General features: G+C 38.1%; 1 long non-coding RNA gene across 1 annotated transcript in view; it reads left to right on the top strand.

Moving 5' to 3' along the window:
• Nucleotides 1–21,388, top strand: part of LOC132015192 (uncharacterized) — a 500,917-nt gene that overhangs the window by 32,461 nt on the left and 447,068 nt on the right. The window contains exon 2 of the long non-coding RNA XR_009403579.1: nucleotides 1,703–1,780. This is a non-coding gene — a long non-coding RNA (uncharacterized LOC132015192). The remainder of the gene's footprint in view (nucleotides 1–1,702; nucleotides 1,781–21,388) is intronic.

Here is a 21,388-nt window from a genome sequence, read left to right as displayed (position 1 = left end):
TTAAGCATTTACCTTCAGCTTGGGTCATGATCTTGGGGTCCTGGGATCGAGACATGAGTCAGGTTCCCTACTCAGTGGGGAGTCTGCTTCTCCTTCTCCCTCTGACAGCCCCCTGCCCCAAGTCATGCACTCTTTCTCTTTCTCAAATAAATAAAATATTTAAAGAAAAAAAAAAGAGGAAAAATAAAATGGTTTGTTTAAAAGGGGACTAACTGAGGGTTCAGCAGCTATTCAGAAACATAGAACATTCCTACAAAAAATCTAGGTATTTGTGGTTCAAAGGAACTCAGAGCCCAAGTACAGTCAGAAGTTCACTGTAATAATTGTCCTCTCATTATGGCCAATGTTGATCAAATCAACTGAATAACTCAGTCTTATTCAGTCCATGCAATATTCTTTTTTATAGCTCTTCTTAAAGTATGTTAGGGATCCATCTATGTCAAGAGTTTTCCAAATGTGTTCTGTAGAGACTTGGAATTGTACAAAAATATTCCGGATGCCACCAAGAAGGCAGAGTGGGCAGGTGGAGGGCAGTGAAGATCCTGTTAAACCCCATCCATATTCAATGATATATTTTAAATACGGATGCTAAGCTTACATTTTATTGTGAAAAAAAATAGATGAATATGCTGCTTATGTTTTTAATTTTAAAAACTCTCCGATTTATTTGTCCTTAAAGTCAGATATGTTTTAATCCTTAAAGAGGTGTAAAATTGGCTTTTGTGTATTTCTTTTAATTTTTAACTTGTCTAAATTTTTTTATATATTCATAAAACACACTATTATCAAATTTCAATGGTATTTCCTACAGTTTCATAGTTCTCCCATTTCTTGTAACACTATTTACTTGCTACTATTAAATATAAATAATTTAGAAGCACTGTCTAGATTTTTGTGTTTTTATTTCCACGTATTCAGTAGTTCACAGAGTTTGATTGTGAGAGACAAGTATTTTTTTTTTCTATAAATTAAGTGTGTCTGTTAGCCTTATATTCTGGGGAGCTTCAAGAAAACCCGTTTCAGTGTTTGAAACAAACTGCACCTATTTTCATCTATTTCTGTGCCTGTATCCTGATACATACACACTCAATACAGTTTGAACCGTGGAACTACAAGAGTGATAGATAATTAAGACATTCTCTTCAACTGTGAGGAAAATTAAAACTCAATAGGAATAAAATGTCTTAAGATTTTGCACTACAGTATCCTAAAATTATCCATTTCTTCTTTCAAAAAGCAGAGATGCACAATTTATGAACCCAAGGTAATAATGATGTGGTATATCATTTTGGAAGTTAAATTTGGTGTAGGCTCCGAAGTAGCCTTCGATCCGTATAGCTGTCCTTATTTGCCTTCAGTTCGTTTGCCATATTACGAAACACTACTTTTGAGGTGTCACTGAAGGAGAATTTATACTGTGCTTTCTTATTAGGACTCTGGTAAAATGGCACAAAAATTTGCAGGTGATTTTCTGTTTCTTGAGTAAAGAATATAACGTGGAACATATATGATGAACACATTCATATAGTTAGATTTTAAGCAGGAAGCAGCTTCTTGCAAAAAAGACTTACTCATCAGAATATGCATCAATTCGTTGCGAACATGAGTATAGTCTGCAAGAAAATGAGTTGCTGTTTGTGTTCTGGGCTTGAACACAGTCTTTGTTTTTAATGTGACATTGATCAGTAACTTTATCTTACAGGAAAATGGAAATATCATCCCTTACTCGGAACAGTTGAAGTTGCCAAACCCAGGGTTGACAGAAGGATAAGACGCCAGGGTGAGTAGTGGTTACACTTTTCTTAAAATTGTATCCTCTATATAGTATCTTTTGCTTTGAAGAAGAGTGATGTGTTACATCTGTCTCTCACCCTTAAGTTCATGAGCTACATACAGAGCCTCGTCTGACCCAAGAGAGAGAAAAAAGAGTTAATCACTGAGTATATAAAATCTCTCCCCAGAGAAGTGAAATGCCAGTATTTTCTCTTTTAATGCATTAAAACAAGCAAACCTTCTCCCCGGTTTAAATGTATTATTCCTCATCGATCACCTCCTTCTCGGGGAGGACGTCCTAGCAGTAAAGCAGGAGACACATGGCATCCATCACTATGTGTCAAAGGGCCACCAGGTCGATGGCTCTTTTTGAACTTTGCTGTTTCAGAAAACCATAGCTGAGTATTATAGGCAGAAGTTTGACATTTTCAGGATGGAAATCAATTTTCTTTTATGTGTTTCTGAAGTGAGGCTTGTGCTTTGATAGCAGAAGAAATGGCTTTTGGAATTTTAGAGTAACAAAACAGGAATTAAGATAAAATTTGGCGAACGGTCGCTTCAGTGAAAGTAAGGAGAAATGCATTTTAGTGGTCTAATAATATTTTAAATCCATGGAAATAGAATTAGAAGCAGAAATTTATGGAAATAGGCACCAGATAATGTCTTTTAAATTGAGATAGTAGTGAATGAAATTTTTATTTAAAGGGCTCAGTTTAAAATGGAACATTATATTTCAGGAAAACAAATACTTTTAAAGATGAAATACATAATTATAATTTGCATTTTATGAAAAAATATAGTATTTTTATGAAAATATAATATATATTATGGAAAATATAGTATGTATCTATGTTTTATGAAAAAATATATAATTTGTGTGTGTGTATATATATATATAGATACCTATCTATATATATATATATATCTGCCAATTTTTAAAATCCTTTTGCTCCTAGAAGAATGTAGGCTCCAGAGAGATAAAGGACTCATTTCTTTCAACCACCAGTATATATACAGTATCTATCACAATTCTATGGCATACTAGATACTCCATAAGTATTTGTTACCTCAGTATTTTAAAATATTAAAAATAACATTTTTACAATGTTATATTTTGTAACATAACCATAAAGGTGACACAAAACAGTTTTGTGGATAGATTTATAATATTTAGCTAATGAAGAGTTGAAATAATTTTCCCTTGTCAGCCATAAGGACTACAAATTTTTAAAAATCTACTCAAGTTGCAAAAGTGCTAAAGATACTATTCTGTATATGTAAGATGTCTGTGTTGAGTATATCTCAGTGCACGTGAATCTTTATGTTTCTAACAGTAGCTTTATTTTTCATAAAGCCTATTTAAATTCCTGTGGAACAATAAATTTCAGATAATTTTTCATGCAAAGGGACATTTTTTAAAAATTATGATTCCATTTTTTTAATGAGTGCATGGATGCTTGGAAACAATAATTGAAAAGAGATAAATTTCAGTTCCTAAAGTTTCTTGCTATTTATAGTTCAAGGTAAGTTCTCAACGAATTGTCTATCTCAGAGCATTCAAAGACATATGGTGTAAATAGCTTGTTATTGAGGAATTACTGATAACACGAACTAATGTGTTTGGAGTTGAGCATATGCACGTATGTATGGTAGATAGATTGATATCTCTAGCACAGGATCAACGTCTCCCACACAAACACTTGTAGGCAGCAGTTCTCTGCCCTGTGGGTGTTATTCATAGACACCTTCACGAACCCTTGTGTGCTCCACATGTGCTCAAAGGCAGACCAATAAAGATGAGGCCATTACAACTCTCACTAGAGGTAAAATGGACAATTATAAAAATATAGAACATATTTTAGTGATTTCTTAAAAATGTTCAGGTAGCTTTTGGGTCCAGATTTACAGAAAGGAAATCTGCTTCTCTCCTTGAGCCATTGGTGCAGTTTGGTGGTACTGTTATAGGACAGATGAACAAGGACACAATTGAGTTAGAAAAGACTTCAGTGACTTGGCAAGAATGTTCTCGACCTAAATTTCCACTACGTAAGCTTTCTCAGGTGACGCCAAGCCTCTGCTGGATGCATTGCTTAATTTCTTAAGGTGTTTTGCATATCTTTTGGAATGATTTCAATTTCTTTTTTAGTCAAGTAGCACATTAAATAAATATATCCAACAGGTAAATCATTTACAGCAACATTCAGTTTTACAGGTGTTATTAATGGTGTTGTCAGTTGTACTAATAGTCAAGGACACAAAACCCTGACCAGAGAGAATGTTTTAGACGCCATCGGTGAAGGGACTGTGTGAACTCAAGGGGAAGTGAGCGCCCTGTGGACACACTGTGGCACAGAGCTCCTCGGGAATGCTTATGCTTCTGTGGAAGGGCTTTACAAACCAGAGAATTGGGCTCCCTTGAAAGCTTAGGTTAGGTGATGCTAAGCAGAGGGGCTGAGATCCAGTGTGGATCCATACTGGATCTCAGCCCACACTACTCAGTCTCCTGCAGTAGCTGGAAGGCTTGGCAGCTGTGGTGGGAGTAGGTACGTGGGTTGTGCGATTTACACGACTGACTGTGGACCTTCACATGTTGAATTTGCCTCAGTGACCTAATCCTAGGGAGTCTCCTTAGCACAAGCATGTATCAGCTGAGCTATAATTATTTCTATATCCACTCTTAGACTGAATGAAAGGAATCCCCAAATAATGTGTGTACACGTCTAAGCCTCTGGGAAACTAATACATTTTTTGGTAATTTAGCTTTTTTTTCTGTGATCAACATGTTTACTCAAATTGAAGGAACAGTTTGTTTAAACAGTGTAAGTGAGGCCTATTGTGTTTTCTAAGGGAAGCATGTGAGGTTGAGGGGCGCAGTAATTTAAGAGCTATAAGAAAATATAGCAGGTAGTGTCTACATCGAATGGGGTTTATAATTGTGTAATCAATTCCATTACCGTACCTAAAGCCTAGTACTCCTGGCTCCATTGAAATTAGATTAAATAATTTTAAATCCTAGAGCAGAGATTCCCTCCTCAAGTACGTTTGCAGCAGTTTTGACATTAATTATCCACATCACTCAAATAATTACCACCTAACTTGTTTATAACACAAGGTATGCTGTAACTTCTACTTCGAAGAAGCTTAAGTGGTCCTTTTATCATGGACCAGGGCAGTTAGCTAAGTGGCTTAATTGTATCAGAGAAAATCACTGGAATAGTAACTGAATTCATAGAGAGTCAGATATTATCAGATGAGGGCAGCACTTTAAAGGAAAAACTGCAATTCTGTTAAAAAATATTTCTTTGCAGTTTTCTAAAGCAGCATTTGCCAAATCAGCGATCTTCAAATAACTGGGTCTTAGACACAATCCAACGAAAAAGATTCCTGTGTCAAAAACGTTTGGGGAATTCAGGGAAAGGATCTGAAAATTGATACTACATAATAGGAATGCATATAATGTATAACAGGAAACAACGTTCGCAGAAGTTTTGCCATTAAAATAAAAAAAATTGTTGAATTGTGTTTTTCTAGATTATTTGACTATTAAGTTGTTTTAATTTTTTTAAAGATTGATTTATCCATTTTAGAGAGAGAGAGAGAGCATGGGCATGTGTGGGTAGAAGGGGCAGAGGAAGAGAATCTTCAGGCTGACCCCCTCTCTCCCAAGTGGTGAGCCTGAGGGTGGGCTCGATCTCATGACCCTGAGATCATGACCTGAATTGGAATCAAGAGTCCAGCGCTTAAACAACAGGGCCACCCAGACACCCCTAAGTTGTTACTTTTAACCTACGAGCAGGGTTTTGTACTTTTTTTTTTCTTCTATGAAGGGCCATGTAATAAATACTTGAGGCTTTATGGGCTGTGTGGGTCTCTGGGGTAACTACCTAATTCTGCTTTTGTAGGACAAAAGTGGCCTTAGATCTTACGCAATCAACTGAGTGGCGGTGTTTTGATAAAACTTCACTGAAACAGCCCATGGGCCGAATTTGGTCTTTGTGCAGTAGTGGGGCCAAATCCTGCTGATACCATGCAGAGAAGCTCTTGGAATTCTTGAGAAAAGTCCTTTATTCCTATAGAGCAAACTCTCTAGAAGTTAAGCTTCCAGGATGCAGCCCCTCCTCTTCGGTGACCTTCATCCTTGATGGGTATGTGAGGTAAAGAAGGACATGATGAAGAGCATCCCTCTGTACAGAGAAATCCACTCTATCTTCCCTTCTACTCAGGCCAGGGCATTGATAGGACCGCTAGGCTCTGGGCAGCTCTGGGGAAAATGTGCCTGGTGATTCCGCCACTCTAAGTGGACTGTATGGTTCACTGTGAGTGTTGGTGATAATTTGCAAACGGCAGGGATTGCAGCTAGCACACGGAATAAAATGCATGCTATCCTTGCCACATGTGCATGAAGAATGTTTCCAAGGAGACTAAAAGGACAAAAAGGGTTTGGTTACAGGTGTCAGGGAAGGCTTCACGTCAGAGAAAGTTGTGCAGAGAAACTTGAAAAGATTGTGCTTGGCCTTCAGCAGGCAGTTAGTTCCCCAGAAGCTTGGACCAGGAGAGGGCCTAAGTGTGGGGGGAAGGGCATAGAGGATGGGGAGGCAGTGGCCATGGGGCAGCATGGCCCTTGCGCACAGACAGGTGGAAGAACATAGGTCTTAAGACTGAAAAGTAAGTCTGGATCAACAAGACACTTGAGGTCCAAGAGACATGCCAAACCCCTGAAGGATATCGGCAGGCGGAGATGCAATTTCCCATTTGCCATCATGCGAGGGTCATGCTTGTCTGTGTTGCCTGATGATGCCTTGTGGATTGTCTGTGCTAAGTTGTGGCGTAAAGTGGACTCAACATTCTTCAGGAGGTTTTGAGTGTTTTAGAAACCAATAGAGCATAATCTGGGCATTTGGGATTGAATGAATATAAGTAATAGTTAAACCTACAGCATCCCCCTCCATATCCCAGGACAAATCCATTGTTGGGTAGGCCTGTAGCGCCTTTTCAGCAGTGCGTGCTTGTCAGAGATCGGGGCCGGAGGCTCCGGTCTCCTTTCTCGTTTCTGGTGTGGCCATAAGATGTGTGCTGCCTTTACAGCCTTGTGCCTAAGCCTTGGAGCAAGAAGAGGGCCAGGCTGTTTCTGGGGTGGGAATCCGCTTCACTGGGGGGGAGCTGGACTTGCCAGAGGCACCACCAGTTCTCTCCACTTAAATTCAGTGGCCCAGAAAGCGGTTGGATGGTCACTCCATGTCCTGTGCAACCGAAACGGGAAAAACACCTGTTTGGCGTTCCTCCCACCCATGTAGGGAGTGAAAGGGTATGAGAGTGTGCAGAGATGCAAATGGATAGCCGTTGGCATTTTTAAGTACTTTGTGAGCTTTTTCAGAAGATGATTTTAGACAAACTACAGCCTGTATTTATGTTCAAGATGAATAAATATAACCTGATAAACTTATAGAGAGAGCAAAGGAAAAAAAATGTCTTTTAAAAGGTTAAACAAAGCTCTGTCAAAATCACAGGACATAACTGGAAACTATTCGACTCAGACATGGCAAAATAGGCAAAGCTTTTCCGTTTGAGATGATGTGAGCATCTTTTTGTTTTGTTTGTTTGTTTGTTAGTCACCATAGAGTGCATCATTAGTTTTCGATGCAGTGTTCCAAGATTCATTGCCTGCGTGTAACACCCAGTGCCCCATGCAATCTGTGCTATCCTTAACACCCACCACCAGGCTTCCCCACCCTCCTCCCCTCTAAAACCCTCCATTTGTTTCTCAGAGTCCAGTCTCTCATGCTTCATCTCCCCCTCTGATTTTCCCCAATTCACTTTTCCTTTCCTTTTCCTAATGTCCTCCGCACTACTCCTTAAGTTCCACAAGTGAGTGAAACCATATAATTGACTTTCTCTGCTTGACTTATTTCACTCAGCATAATCTCCTCCAGTCCCATTCATGTTGACACAAAAGTTGGGTATTCATCCCTTCTGATGGCTGAGTTACACTCCCTTGTGTCTATGGACCATATCTTCTTTATTCATTCATCTGTTGAAGGGCATCTCGGCTCTTTCCACAATTTTGCTACAGTGGACATAGCTGTATATTAGCATTTTTTTTTTTTTTTTAGATTTAAGGTGTATTTGTGGTTTATGAGTGACTTAATGTGATATGGAAGGGATACGGAACTGAGACTCTGCAGCCAGAGCCGACCTGGGCTCGCTTGCCTACTGCACACCAGCGATTTGCTTGTACTGATGGTGCTCAACCCCATGGGACATCAACGTCCCTTTCATCATCTCTGAAATGAGTGTAGTACTTATAACCACCCTTCACCCTGTGTAGGTTTCTTGCAAGACCCCAGTGAGGTGGTATTTTTAAAATTGCTTCATCAACAGTAAAATACTCCCCATTGTCTCTCTTGATCTCTGCCCATCCCCCTTCCCCGCTCCCTTCCCCGGTGCCTGTTTGCACAGAACTCTCTCACAGGACTCTCTCCTGCTCCAACACTTGAAATGATAAACAGGATCATGGAGATGCCTCCAGGGCCCCTGCAGTAGCTTCCACCACTTGGTTTGTTTTTCTACTTTAAGCAAATTGAATCACGCCATTAGGTGCTGCTTCTTTAATGATGACATCTTTTTCTCACTTCAGAAGCTTTTATACCTGACCCCAGAGCCTCTGAAAGCCTGTGACATATCCTCAGCTGTTTCTATGTTTGTCTGAATGTGGAAGTTCATATATCAAAATTAGAGAGACCATAGTGGAGGCAGTTCTGTCTTGTAATATAATGAGTGTCTGGATCATTATTTTGGGCCATTAAGAATAAGGAGGATTTCTCTCACTAGGTAACTGAGGAGTTATGGATCTTTGAAATGTGGAAGGTCAATGATACTCCCCCAACTTACTCCTTTCTGATCTCTTCATACCCATCGCATCAGTAAGATTAACATTCACAGAGCAGATCAGAAATGCAGACCGAGCCCTCATCACCTCTAGTTGTACACAAATTTTTTAAATCACTGAGTGTCTACTCAAGAAGAAAATAAAATAATAAAATATATGTACACACATATTTATATACGATTTTAAATGTGTTTTTAAAGTGACAGAGTATAATAAATTTACCAATAACCAGCATAATAAACACTTTTGATGATTTTTCTATACACGCACTCTGATCTACTTTCATGTATGTGCTAGACCCTTTATAATGAAAGTAATCATGAATATAACTCCAATTAGTATATGCAATAAAGTAAGTTTACTGACTTACGACTCTGTCCAGAATTCCTCAGGGAACAAATTGATCCAAGGGCTTCGTGATTTTCCTGCATTTTGAGACCTGATGTCAGTGTGACTTTTGCACTCTCCATGGCCTGTGTGGTTCCAGATTTCTCTCCTTAGCCTTCCCAACAAAGTCCCCAAGACTTCTCCATCCAGCCCATCTATGTCGAACCCTCCCTCCCCCAAATCCCCTCTGAAACAGCCAGTAACTGTAGCCAGTGCTTATCGGTTTAGCTCAGGTCACAAGCTCCACATCTGGAATGAGCTAGCCGTCAAGATGCCCAGGTCAAAGACATGGAAACTCTTAAATACAGAGGAAGGATGCCAGGTGACAGGAGCTGTAGTGCATTCTACTTCCATAATAACAGGTCAGTATTATGTGTGCATGTGGGCATATTTAGTGTCTGGATTTTAACACCCAATATAAAGAATAAATACAGGTGCTCTCCCACAAGCATAGGAAATAAGTGTTGTCATGAATTTTGCATTCAAAATGCTTAAAGTTGCCACTTAGGGGCAGGGGTTGATTCAGAAGATTAAAAAAAAAAAAAAAAAAAAAAAAGACACAGTAACTTCGTATGGTTTAACCAAATGGCAAGAAGCTTTATTGGAAAACTGACCATGGCTACTTTAGTTATTCCAAAGATCACAGTCATTAGGACCTATAATATCTTCCAGTGTCCAACCATCTTATTTAGCATATCTATGCAGCAGTGAATCTCTTTAATTTTTCTGGAGGTATGTATTTTCTTAATTCCAAAATATTAAGCAAGAATGGAACTTCTTCAAGTTAGATGTTCATTACATATGGCTCAAGTTTGGGCTACAATATAATTGTCCTCAAATATGTGTACAAGATGCAAATGATAGAGCTGTGTTCATGCTTTGGACCGTGGTTCCCTGATTACTTACTTTTATCTGCATGAAAATAGACCCCTTTATTTTTAAGGAAACATTTGCTCTCCACGGGTTTCCTGCATTGGTTTGTTTTGGGTATCCTTGCACAGTCCTCTCTAGACAGCTGTCGGGGAGTCAGTCCTAATGTTGGCTTGGTGTGACCCTGAGTCATGTGGATGGGACCCCAGTGAGAAACATCTATATTTAGAACCTTGTCAGAAATCAATGGTATGTATTCTTTATTGACAAATACATCTCAAACCTTGGTTTTTCCAAATATTGTTTAAGGACTTTGACTCTTCATTTCTCGATATGTACTAAGAGCTCAGTAGCATCAGCTCATGCTTCTGGGTTTGATGGCGCTCGCCGGCATCTGTGAACTAGTGGATATGCACAGTTCTTGAACAAAAATGCTCTAAAAATCATGTGACTGTTTCTACCAAAGGGAAGTTGTTAAAAATATTTTTTATAAAGCAGTCTCTAAGGACCTCTCTGAAAACTATTATTTGCCTCTATGTGAGACCTAAAATAGATTTTGTTTTCCTGATCAACAATTTTTTTTTTAGTATGAAATATACATAACTGAAAACGATTACTTTTAATTTTTTCCCCGTCAGGAAACTGAAAGTTAAATCTGTGTTCACTCTGTTCCTAAATTTTCAATGAAAATAACACTCTTATTTATAATTAAAAAAAGAGTAAAATGTGGAGCATGGACATTTATAACATTTAATACCCTGAAATAAGTAGAACAAGTAAATAGAAGTGACACCTATAGTGGAAATAACCAGAGTTAGAACTTAGGCCTCCGTTCTGTAATGGGCCAGTTATTTTATTTACCACTTGTGTACAGAATCATGTCTCCGTCAGCCTCCTAAGATCCTCTGTGCAACAACACAGTGTCTGCATTCATTTGTGGGTCTACACCTATCTGCTGATACGCCTTGTTTCTGGGCCATCCTGCCTGGTGCAGTCCTGCCCCACTGTGGTGGCTAGGAGAACTCAGAGGAATGGCTGGTTTCCCCCAGCATGTGTCCCTGTTTGACCAGCTCAGACAGGGCAGTGCAGCCTGAGGACCAGGCCCTCGAGGATGCTGACAGGTGCAGGAGGCTGGTGCTGTCCCCAATGGCTCACAAGGATGTATTTGCACTGACCAGAGAGGAATGGGTCAGAAGTAGAAAGATGTCAGTGATACCCCAGCAATTCTTAAATATGCAGGCTTCAGTGTCTCAATTTCCAAGCGGTGAAAAGTCTCTTGGTATCTCCTTTTATGTCCTTGTCTGATGATCCACTGAGTACTTTCCCCATAGTGGTCCTTGGAAGTTTCTGAGCACATCTGAGGGCCACAGCTGCCTAAAGGGGTCTGGCAGGCTTTTCTAGACCCTCTCCTCGTTGCCACTGTGCTCTCCTGAAGCCATCACCAAAATGCTAGTTCCTTTACTTTGGACTGATCACTAAGCATGTGAAGCCTCAGGAATCCAAATTTTGGAAAGCATTCTTACTGTACTGACTTTTAGTCATTACATTAAAAATGCACATCATCAGTGCGCATTTTTTTTTTTTTTTTGGTGTGAACCTATTTCTGCTAGTTGTTGTTGCTGCTGTTATCTTAACTTCAAAGAACCATTGGTTTTCTTGTACATTATATTCTTTATTTACCTCATGATACTCTATGCATATGCAGGTATCACATTTATATAAATGTCAGTCTTCATATGTACATACAAAAGCACGTGGGATTTCACAAATATTTTTAAGGTTGATTTTTCTTTTGATTTACACTAGTTTTCACTCTAAGGTGAAATATACCTTTATCTGTCTGTCTATCCACCTGTCTCTCTCCAGGGGATTTCTGGATAGCTTAAAATACTAAAGTTTGAAAAGTTTTCGTAGTTATTAAATTTACTATTCTATACTATATCAAAGAATAGCTGTAAGGTCTTTATTTCCCATCGGTATGCTTTGTAATTTTAAAGCAGCTTCTAACATCCTGAAAAATAAAATTTATATTTTTTACATAACTAAGTACTATAAAATTTTTCTTCCATTCAAACTTCTGTCTAACTCATGACAGTCCCAAGTTTTCTGAATATATATATATAAATTATGTACTTCAAACTTAAACCAAAGATTAGCTGTATTAAAGGAAATTCTATGTGGTGGTGACCCATGTAATGAGCTTTTATGTTGTAATTTCTCAGTCTGTGAGTACAAATTCGGTTATAGTCATTTTCAGAACTTAACTCAATTTGTAAATGTTCAAATGTGTTTCTCATGGTAAGGATTTGATGACTTTGGGCTTCAGTCCCTAGTTGTAGCCTGAGGCCCTTGGATAACTTGTTTGAGCAGAACCTGACTCCTTATCTTCACTATGGGTACCTCACACAGGAGGCAACACTGAGGCCCTAAATAGAGCCAGAAGTGTGGAACCTCGATGAACATGTCCTTGAACCTTGAGAACCAGTGCTCATGGTTCTTCCTACAGTTACAACTACTGAGACAATAAGCAAGCAAGGGAAGGGGGGTTTAGATAAGGATCCCACTATTGGCACGGAGAGGTACCACTGAGCATTCATAAAAGGACCTCCTTTGAGAATACTAAATCTCCTTTGCCCCATAATGATTACAAAAATTGCAATCAATTGCAATTAATTTAGAGAGACAAACACTTACTCAAGACTGATGGCAGCCCATACCAAGGTGCCCACCTTGATGAGGGGAGAGCAGGTTGGACCTCAGCCTCCCCTTCCCCAGGTGAGCTGATGGGACCCTGGGGGCAGGACACAGCCTGGGTAGCCCTGGGATCGTGTCCGTGTCTAGGTCCTCAGTCTTGCTCTGTCTTTGCAGGCTCATTTATTCTCACGGATAAGAGACTTTCCAGATACATGAGCTGTATATGTGTAACCAGACACAGTAGGTCAGTTAATTGACAGAACGTGATGACAATTGTCCTTTCAGAGTAAAATACAAAAATCATTATTTTGGTTTCTAAACCCTACTTCATATTTTTAAAAACCACTAATTTAATTATCAATATGTTCCTCTCTAAGCATAAAGTTAAATATTTTCATTGAAATAAAGAATTTTGCGGGGACCTGTGGCTCAGTGGTTTAAGCCGCTGCCTTCGGCTCAGGTCATGATCTCGGAGTCCTGGGATCGAGTCCCGCATCAGGCTCTCTGCTCAGCATGGAGCCTGCTTCCTCCTCTCTCTCTGCCTGCCTCTCTGCCTACTTGTGATCTCTCTCTGTCAAATAAATAAATAAATAAAAAGAATTAAATTTAAAAAAAAAAGAATTCTGGGTGTTGAAAGGGAAGGAAGTATTATAACACTAACCCTAGATAGTTCATGGGATTGATATAATCACTGTGTATATGTGTGTGTGTGTGTGTGTGTGTGTGTGTGTGTATCCAAGGACAGATGTCCACTGCATGCAAATATACACGCACACAGAATCGTGAAAGATATGCACTTTTAAATTAAAAGATGTAATTTATTTTTTGTAACTCGTCTGGGGTCAAAACCTATCCTTACCTGTTATGAGGCTCATTTGGACTGTTTGCCCACTTACTGCAGATGTTCATGTTTCACTGTAGAAATATTAATTCTTTGGTAATGAGATGCAGCTCCTGACCCTTGTGAGATTTTATATAATCTTCTGCATATGGAATATATTCCTTTTATAAATCTGCATGCAGCACCTGCCTGTTAGTAAGGTTTTCAGAAAAGGAATGTGCGTTATAGTTGCAGCACCTGGTACAGCCAGACATCCGTGTACACGTCCTTGTTGGAAGGGGTCCAACCACAGCTCACCCTCTGCAAACTCCCTTCCCTGAAATCCATCTCAGTCATTCCTTCTTCCGGACTTCCCTCTCATCCTTACTGATATGGAAATGCATTCTTTGGTACACTGTCTTTACCACTGCTGCTGCTTCTGTCCACTACAGTATTTATCTAGTCCGTATCTATGCTATACGGTGACTGTAAAATGCCCTTCCTAGTAGTTCCTAACATCTTTGAGAATTAAAATGGTAGTCTTCTCATCTTTCTATCACCATCATACATTCTGCCCAGTATCTTAATAAACAGCAGGACCTTAATACATATGGGTGAGTGTTTGTTGAAAAATACATAATGGGAAATGAAGTTAGTTAGCAAGAATGAAAGTTTTGTCTTTCCCCCAAAATATTAGATTGCATCGTCATCTGAGACAGGGATCTGTGCACACTTGACCATTAAATTTTTACCTCTGGCTCTTCCAGAATAAATTAAAAACAGTGGGGTTATCTTGTCAAATACCTGACAATATGTCATGTCTGTGTGTTAATTACTACCCAACTCAGCAAAGTGGAAAGAGTTAGGGACTATTATTCATATTTGTGTGTGCCACTGTATCACATTTATTAGTTACAATGATTATATGAATTAGAGGCTAAGTTTTTTAATAGTTTCTTTTTTTCTATTTTTTAAATTTTAATTTAATTTTTAAGTTTCTTTTATGTATTTTAAAATTTTTATTTTTTATTTATTTTTTATTAACATATAATATGTTCTTTGTTTCAGGGGTACAGGTCTGTGATTCATCAGTCTTATACAGTTTGCAGCACCGACCTCTTAAAGTCACCCGACAGAACACTTAGCTATTAAAACTCTCCTCCCTATCTTTTTTAATTTTGATAATACTCATATACTCAAAATTTTCTGAAGAAATTAGCCAGTGGCATTTTTCTGTCACTTGAAGGGAAAAGAAAAACTACCATACATAAAAATTTAAATGTGATTTTTTAAAAAGATTTGATTGATTGATTGATTTGAGAGACAGACAGGAGAGAGAGAGAGAGAGTGCACACACCCGAGTGGGGGGAATGGGCAGAAGGAGAGGGAGAAGCAAGCCCCCACTGAGCAAGGAGTCCAACGAGGGGCTTGATCCCGGAACCCCAAGATCATGACCTGAGCTGAAGGCAGGCACTCAACCAACTGAGCCACCACCCAGGAACTCCCTAAATGTAAATTTTTAACAGAATCAAAGTGCTTCTCTTCTGGATATTATGCCTGATAAAAATTCTCTATACCATATAAGGCAACCGAGAAGGAAAGATCTTTGGCAAATTTGATATTTGTTTCTTCTGAGTTTTTACGCTTACACAAAGAGGTGGTAGTAGCTGATGGAAGGCACAATGGCGTATGTATCTCTGCTGAATAGACAGATGCTTGGCGTTATTCAGCAGTGCTATCCAACTATTAACTGCAATATTCAATTGATCTACTTCAGGAAGATGAAGAGATAAATCGACTGCAAATGTGAAATTGGGATTCTGAAGAGTCTCAGCTACCATTCACACATGCAGTGCATCTGATTTTCTTATTTTAATATTCATCAGCTCAAAATCTAACTGAGGGCTCTTGGCTTTCTATTCCTGCTGGGAAAGCATTAACATTATTGCATTCATGCTTCTATTTTCCTTCTGAACAACTACTAGTGAAACTTGAATACCAGGGATGGTGAACATTTTTAAAGACATTTTGGGTTTTATTTCTATTTCTGTACCATCAAGGAGTCATCCCATTTAAGTGAAATATTACATTCTCATTTTTATGTTTTATATGGCCATTTTGATACTGCATGGTTATGTAAGCTGCTGGTTAAAAGACTGTATAATTTTTCCCCTCCAGTTGTGATATTATGTCAAATATATAGCTTTATTATGTGCGTTTAATTGAATCATTTGCTTGTGGCATATTTTTGTGTGCAAATAGACGGTGACTATAAAATACGGACCAGTGTGTTTTTGTGGGAGCACTTCAATATCTATATTTTGAAATTTAAATGGCTGAATTTCCAGCTACTGTTTATTTTGACTGTGCTACTGCCAAAAAGCAAACAACTTAAAAATTAGAGGTAAGGTTAATAGTGTCCCAGAGCTGTTAGAAATGTTGTTTTGTCAAGCCATTTATCTTGTATACAATTGTCTTTATACTGTATTCCAATAACAGCATCTCTTCTGATGTGAAAATGCGTCTTGTTGCAAATGCCTGCAGATTGGCAGACCTGTAGCTTCTCCAGCTCCCCCATCCAATCCCTTGTCTGTCTTAACTGGACTTGGATCGTCCAGCCCATAATTTAGATGAGAATGCTCCCAGTGGCCTGTGTGGGCCCTGAGTAGCTCAACCAGGAAGTGTACAATGGTATGTGCCTAGCATCCTCTTGGCCAAAACTCAGGAGTGAAAACATGATACCTGGGACGCCTGGGTGGCTCAGTGGGTTGGGCCGCTGCCTTCGGCTCAGGTCATGATCTCAGGGTCCTGGGATCGAGTCCCGCATCAGGCTCTCTGCTCACAGGGAGCCTGCTTCCCTCTCTCTCTCTCTGCCTGCCTCTCCGTCTACTTGTGATCTCTCTCTGTCAAATAAATAAATAAAATCTTAAAAAAAAAAAAAAAAAACATGATACCTTTCAGTCTGGTAAGAGCCAATTGGTCTCAGTTCTGGAGCTGTGACCCTAGAAAGGAATAAAAGAGTAGTGGGACACCTGGGTGACTCAGTCAGTTAAGTGTCTACCTTCAATTCAGGTCATGATCCCAGGGTCCTGGGATTGAGCCCCATATCAGGCTCCTTGCTCAGCGGGAAGTCTGCTTCTCCCTCTGCCTGCCTCTTCCCCTGCTTGTGCTTGCTCTCTACCTCTCTCTCTCTCTCTGTCAAATAAATAAAATATATTTTTTAAAGAGTATAAAAGTAGCTCATCAGACCCTTGAAACCACCCCCCACCTATGAACGTTAACACCACAGAAGAAAAACTGAAAAAGGAAGGGAAAGGTGCTTTGCTCTGGTCACAACTTTGAAATTACTTGATAAATAGTTAACCTGAAAACTTAGAACTGGAATCTTCAGTTCTATGAAGCGTAACACTGTCTAAACTAAGTCAAATTGTTTCTTTCTGTCACTTTCAATATATATTTTCAACTGTTACAGAGGGAATTGGGTTTTTCACCACCTAATTATGTCTGTTCTTATCATGAAGTGTTCATAAGATGATTTTATCTTATAAGTATTATAGCTTCTATCACTTGTTTGGAGAATCGGTATTACTCCTCTACTTGTATACCTTTTGATATACTATACATCTCTATAACCAGGATTTTAAGATGTACACTAATTTTTCTTATCAAAATAGAGAATACACTCTAGAATTGTTTTTAGTATTTTAAAATTTATTTTTTATATTGTCTCTTATGGAGTTTTGTTTTTTTTTTTACTTGAAATATAGCTGACACACAATGTTATATTAGTTTCAGATGTACCACATAGTGATTCAACATTTCTGCATGTGATGATATGCTTAGCATGGTGTAGCTACCATCTTTCACCATACAACGCTGTTTAAATGCCATTAACTGTATTAAATGCCAATGACCGTGACTTTTGTCCCATGACTATTCATTTCACAATTGGAAGCCCTTAATTTCCCAAACCCCCTTACCCATTTTCCCATCCCTCTACACTTCAATAGTCATCAGTTTGCTCTCTGTATTTATGGGTCTGTTTCTGCTTTTGTTTGTTTACTCATTTGTTTTTTTTTAGATTCCACATATAAGCAAAGTCATATGATATTCGTCTTTTTGTGACTGACTTCTCTTAGCAGAATATCCTCTAGGTCCATCCATGTGGTCGCAAATGGTAAGCTCTTGTTTTTTCAATGGCTGAGAGATGTTTCATTTAACATCTATGTCACATCTTCTTTAGTCATTGGATAATTGGGTAGCTTTCATATCTTGACTATTGTAAAGGTTGCTGCAGTAAACACAGGGATGCATATATCTTTTAAGTTAGTATTTTAGTTCTTTGGGTAAGTGCCCAATGGTGGAATTATTGGATTATATGGTAATTTAATTTTAGTTTTTTGAGGAGCCTCCATGCTGTTTTCCACAGTGGCTATGCCCACTTGCATTTCCACCAACAGTGCATGTGGGTTCCTTTTTCTCCACATCCTCACCAACACTTGTTTCTTGTCTTTTTGTTTCTAGACATTCTGAGAGGTATAAAATGGTATCTCATTGTGGTTTTGATTTGCATTTCTCTGATGATGAGTGATACTTACATTTATTTTCAATCAATTAAGAAGTTTTCATTGAGAGGCTGCTCCATTTTTTTTTTTTTAAGAGAGGGAGTGCACCTGAGGAGTTGGAGGGGGATAACAACAGAAGGGCAGAGGGAGAGAATCCTAAGCAGGTTCCAAGGTCAATGTGGAGCCCAACACAGGGCTTGATCTCCTGAAACCCTCAGATCTCATGACCAGAGCTGAAATGCTTAACCAACTGAGCCACCCAGGCACCCCAAGACTGTTCCATTTTTAATACTTTAAAGCGATCATTATTTTTTGTGATTTAAATTCATATAAATTGGCTAAATATGCTGAAATATGTTTAAGTAATATTTTTAAGTTTTAATCACCCCATTTTATATTTCTATTATTTATTGTCTGACATAATGAAGACCAAAAGCAAAAATGAACCTCGCATTGCTATTACATGATAAAGCTCATATTGACGCAGTGGTAACAGACATGTTTCCTTAGGTTTTATTCTTATTTAGTTTCCAAAATTTAATCAGTAGTTTTTATTTTTAAACTTCTGCCATTAACTGCACTTGAGCTTCTTCTCAAGATTTTTCACCGAGAACCCATTGTATATATCTTTGTAAAAACTCATTGGGATAGATTGCTTTATAAGGATCATTTCATGTTTTGTGTATATATGACTTTTGAAGATTTGTTTAAGGAAAATGAAGGTGAAAGTGAAATCTTTAAAGGGATTACTATTTTTCTGTCCTTCAAAGAATTTACTGAAATTTTTCACTAAAATCCTGAAATGCACTTTCCATATTGAAACTTTATACGCTACCAGATTTAAGGGCTGCAATTTACTTTTAATTGTGAATCTGAAAGGTTAAATTTTAATGCTAATCTTACCCAGCTACAAGATTATTGAATTGGCCCTGCCAAGAAGTTCAACTATTCTCTGGGTTGTAAACTGAAATGTTCTCCATTAATTTAAATGAGTTAATATGATGATATGTATATATATATATATATATATATATCTTGAGTAATGGATATAGGATTTAGTCCACCATGTCTGACAGATTTAACACTTTTGTCAATGTGGTTTAATCTTTGTTTGATTTATATACCTCATTTTTTTAGTACATTTTTGACTTACTGTCTTCTGGGTCAGTTCAAACTCAATCTGTTCATAATTATTAACACCTCACATCAAAGTTTTGTCATTCTTTTCCTAAAATGCAGTAAAGTATTTTGTTGGTGATAGTGTTGAAGTGGAAGAAACAGAGATAATAAGTAGCATTTGCAGTAACAGTTGAAGAGAGGGAGTGGAAAAACTCACCAGTATCTTCAAGAAACAGAACTTTTTTTTTTTTCCTGTTAAGATATTTTCTTTAGCTTTTAAAGATGCTTAAAGGGTAAGATTAAATGGAGCACAAGATGACATGGGCAGAGTTTGGGAAGAAAGGTTATTTTTTCCCCTATAGGAAATTATATGTCAGAAAGCAGTAATTACTACTTCTGAGTTACCAGAGAAGCAAATGGAATATAGAGATCTGCTCTCCAAGGTTGAAGAGCATCCCATGAAGGAGAGAGAGACAGGAAGATACAGAGGAGAAGAAAAGAGAGTAGAAAGGAAGGTTGAACAAAGCAGGAAAGAGAAGGAGAGAGGAAAGAAAGGAAAGAAATACACAAATCTACTCAGAGCTGTCTAGTGTCTTGAAACTAAACATTTCCCTAACGTTCCGTATTTCCTTGATCCTTGTACAACATATTTATCCCTAAAGTAAACATTTTTATTTTGAAATTGGTTACTATTTAAAATTATGGAAAATAAAATCTATAATGCCTGCACACTTGATAAATTTTTTATCAATTATTATTTTATTGCCTGTTTTATACAATTATGTATAACATATATATGAGGATTTTACTCTGCAGTAGTTACCAGGAAAAGTCTTCATTTTATTCCTTTTGCTATTTGTGTTTATTTGTCAAATTGATAGGACTATTTGTCCTTGGGTTACCTGGGTGCAGTCAGTTAAGCCTCTGACTCTTGATTTTGGCTCAGATCATGATCTCAGGGTTGTGAGGTCGAGCCCAGAGTCTGCTTGAGAGTCTCTCTCTCTCTCTCCTTCTACCCCTCTTGCTCTCTCACTCTCTCTCAAAAAATAAATAAATCCTATCTGTCCTCAACTTATAGCAAAGATGTGTAATTTACCACTAAATTCAAAAAGGGTAAATACACCAATCATATATAATGTCTTGTGTTTATATTGCTAAATGTGTATTCTTCTAATTCTATTTTTACTGAAATTTGAACTGATGGTAAAACATGTTAAATAACACCATTAGAAAACAATGCATTTATTCAAATTTTCTCAAAATATTTCAGATAAAAACCTCAGAAATCATAAATTGAAACATTTGAATGCCCCATGGACACAAGCAGTTTGTAAGCATCTCTTTGAAAGGGGCATGTGTGCATGTGTGCTTGTGTGCACATGTGTGCGCATGTGGGCATGTATGCACGTGTGTGTGTGTGTGTGTGCGCGTGTGCACTGAGAGGAACAAAGATGGCAATCAGATCTTCCCCTGAAAGCTATTCAGTTACTTTGTTAACTTCTGGTGATCTCATCAATGTCTTTGTCAGGTTGCACTGGCAACTGCTGTCATCAGTTTGGGGACTTAACACCATTGTCTAATTAATAATTACACTTTCTGCTTTCTCAAGAATATGTTGGAGAGAACAGCTCACAGATGTTCTTTAAATCCTTTGAAATACTGACAAAGTCATTAAAATCTTTATTCTCTTGATGATAAATAGCACACCTTTTAATACAGATTAAAAAGATTTAAATTTTTGGTGTAACTTGGTTTGTTATAATACTTAGCATCTATATGTCAACTATATGTACAGTTAAATATTTGCATCTCTATGTTTCTCTATTTATTGATGGATAGATGTTTTTCTTCTGGAGAAGATCCACTGACCTAAGGAAAAAAAAAATAGTACAGTTACTTATGGAATCTATATATACTGAGATCTCCTGACAGGTGATCTATCGTGCATCATGAAACAGGGCAGCTTTCTATCCATCAGTATGGTGTGTTGGTAACAATGAGGCAGCCACATTGTACCATTAGGTCAGCATCTCTCAACCTTGACCACTAGTGATATTTTCGGCCAGATAATTCTTTGGGGTGGGAAGACGCCATGTATATTACAGAATGTTTGGCCATATCCCTGGCTCTACTCACCAGATGCTTGTGGTACTGTACCTTCTTCCTAAATGGGAGGAACAGAACCATCTCTAGGATCTCTAGATAGTGCCAGACACTCCCAGGGAACAAAGCCATCTCCAGTGGGTAACTACTATATAGGTGACTGGTCTTCCA

Source organism: Mustela nigripes, chromosome 4, assembly GCF_022355385.1.
Source record: "Mustela nigripes isolate SB6536 chromosome 4, MUSNIG.SB6536, whole genome shotgun sequence".
NCBI classification, from domain to species: Eukaryota; Metazoa; Chordata; class Mammalia; order Carnivora; family Mustelidae; genus Mustela; species Mustela nigripes.
This window is presented reverse-complemented; position numbering and strand designations above follow the sequence as displayed.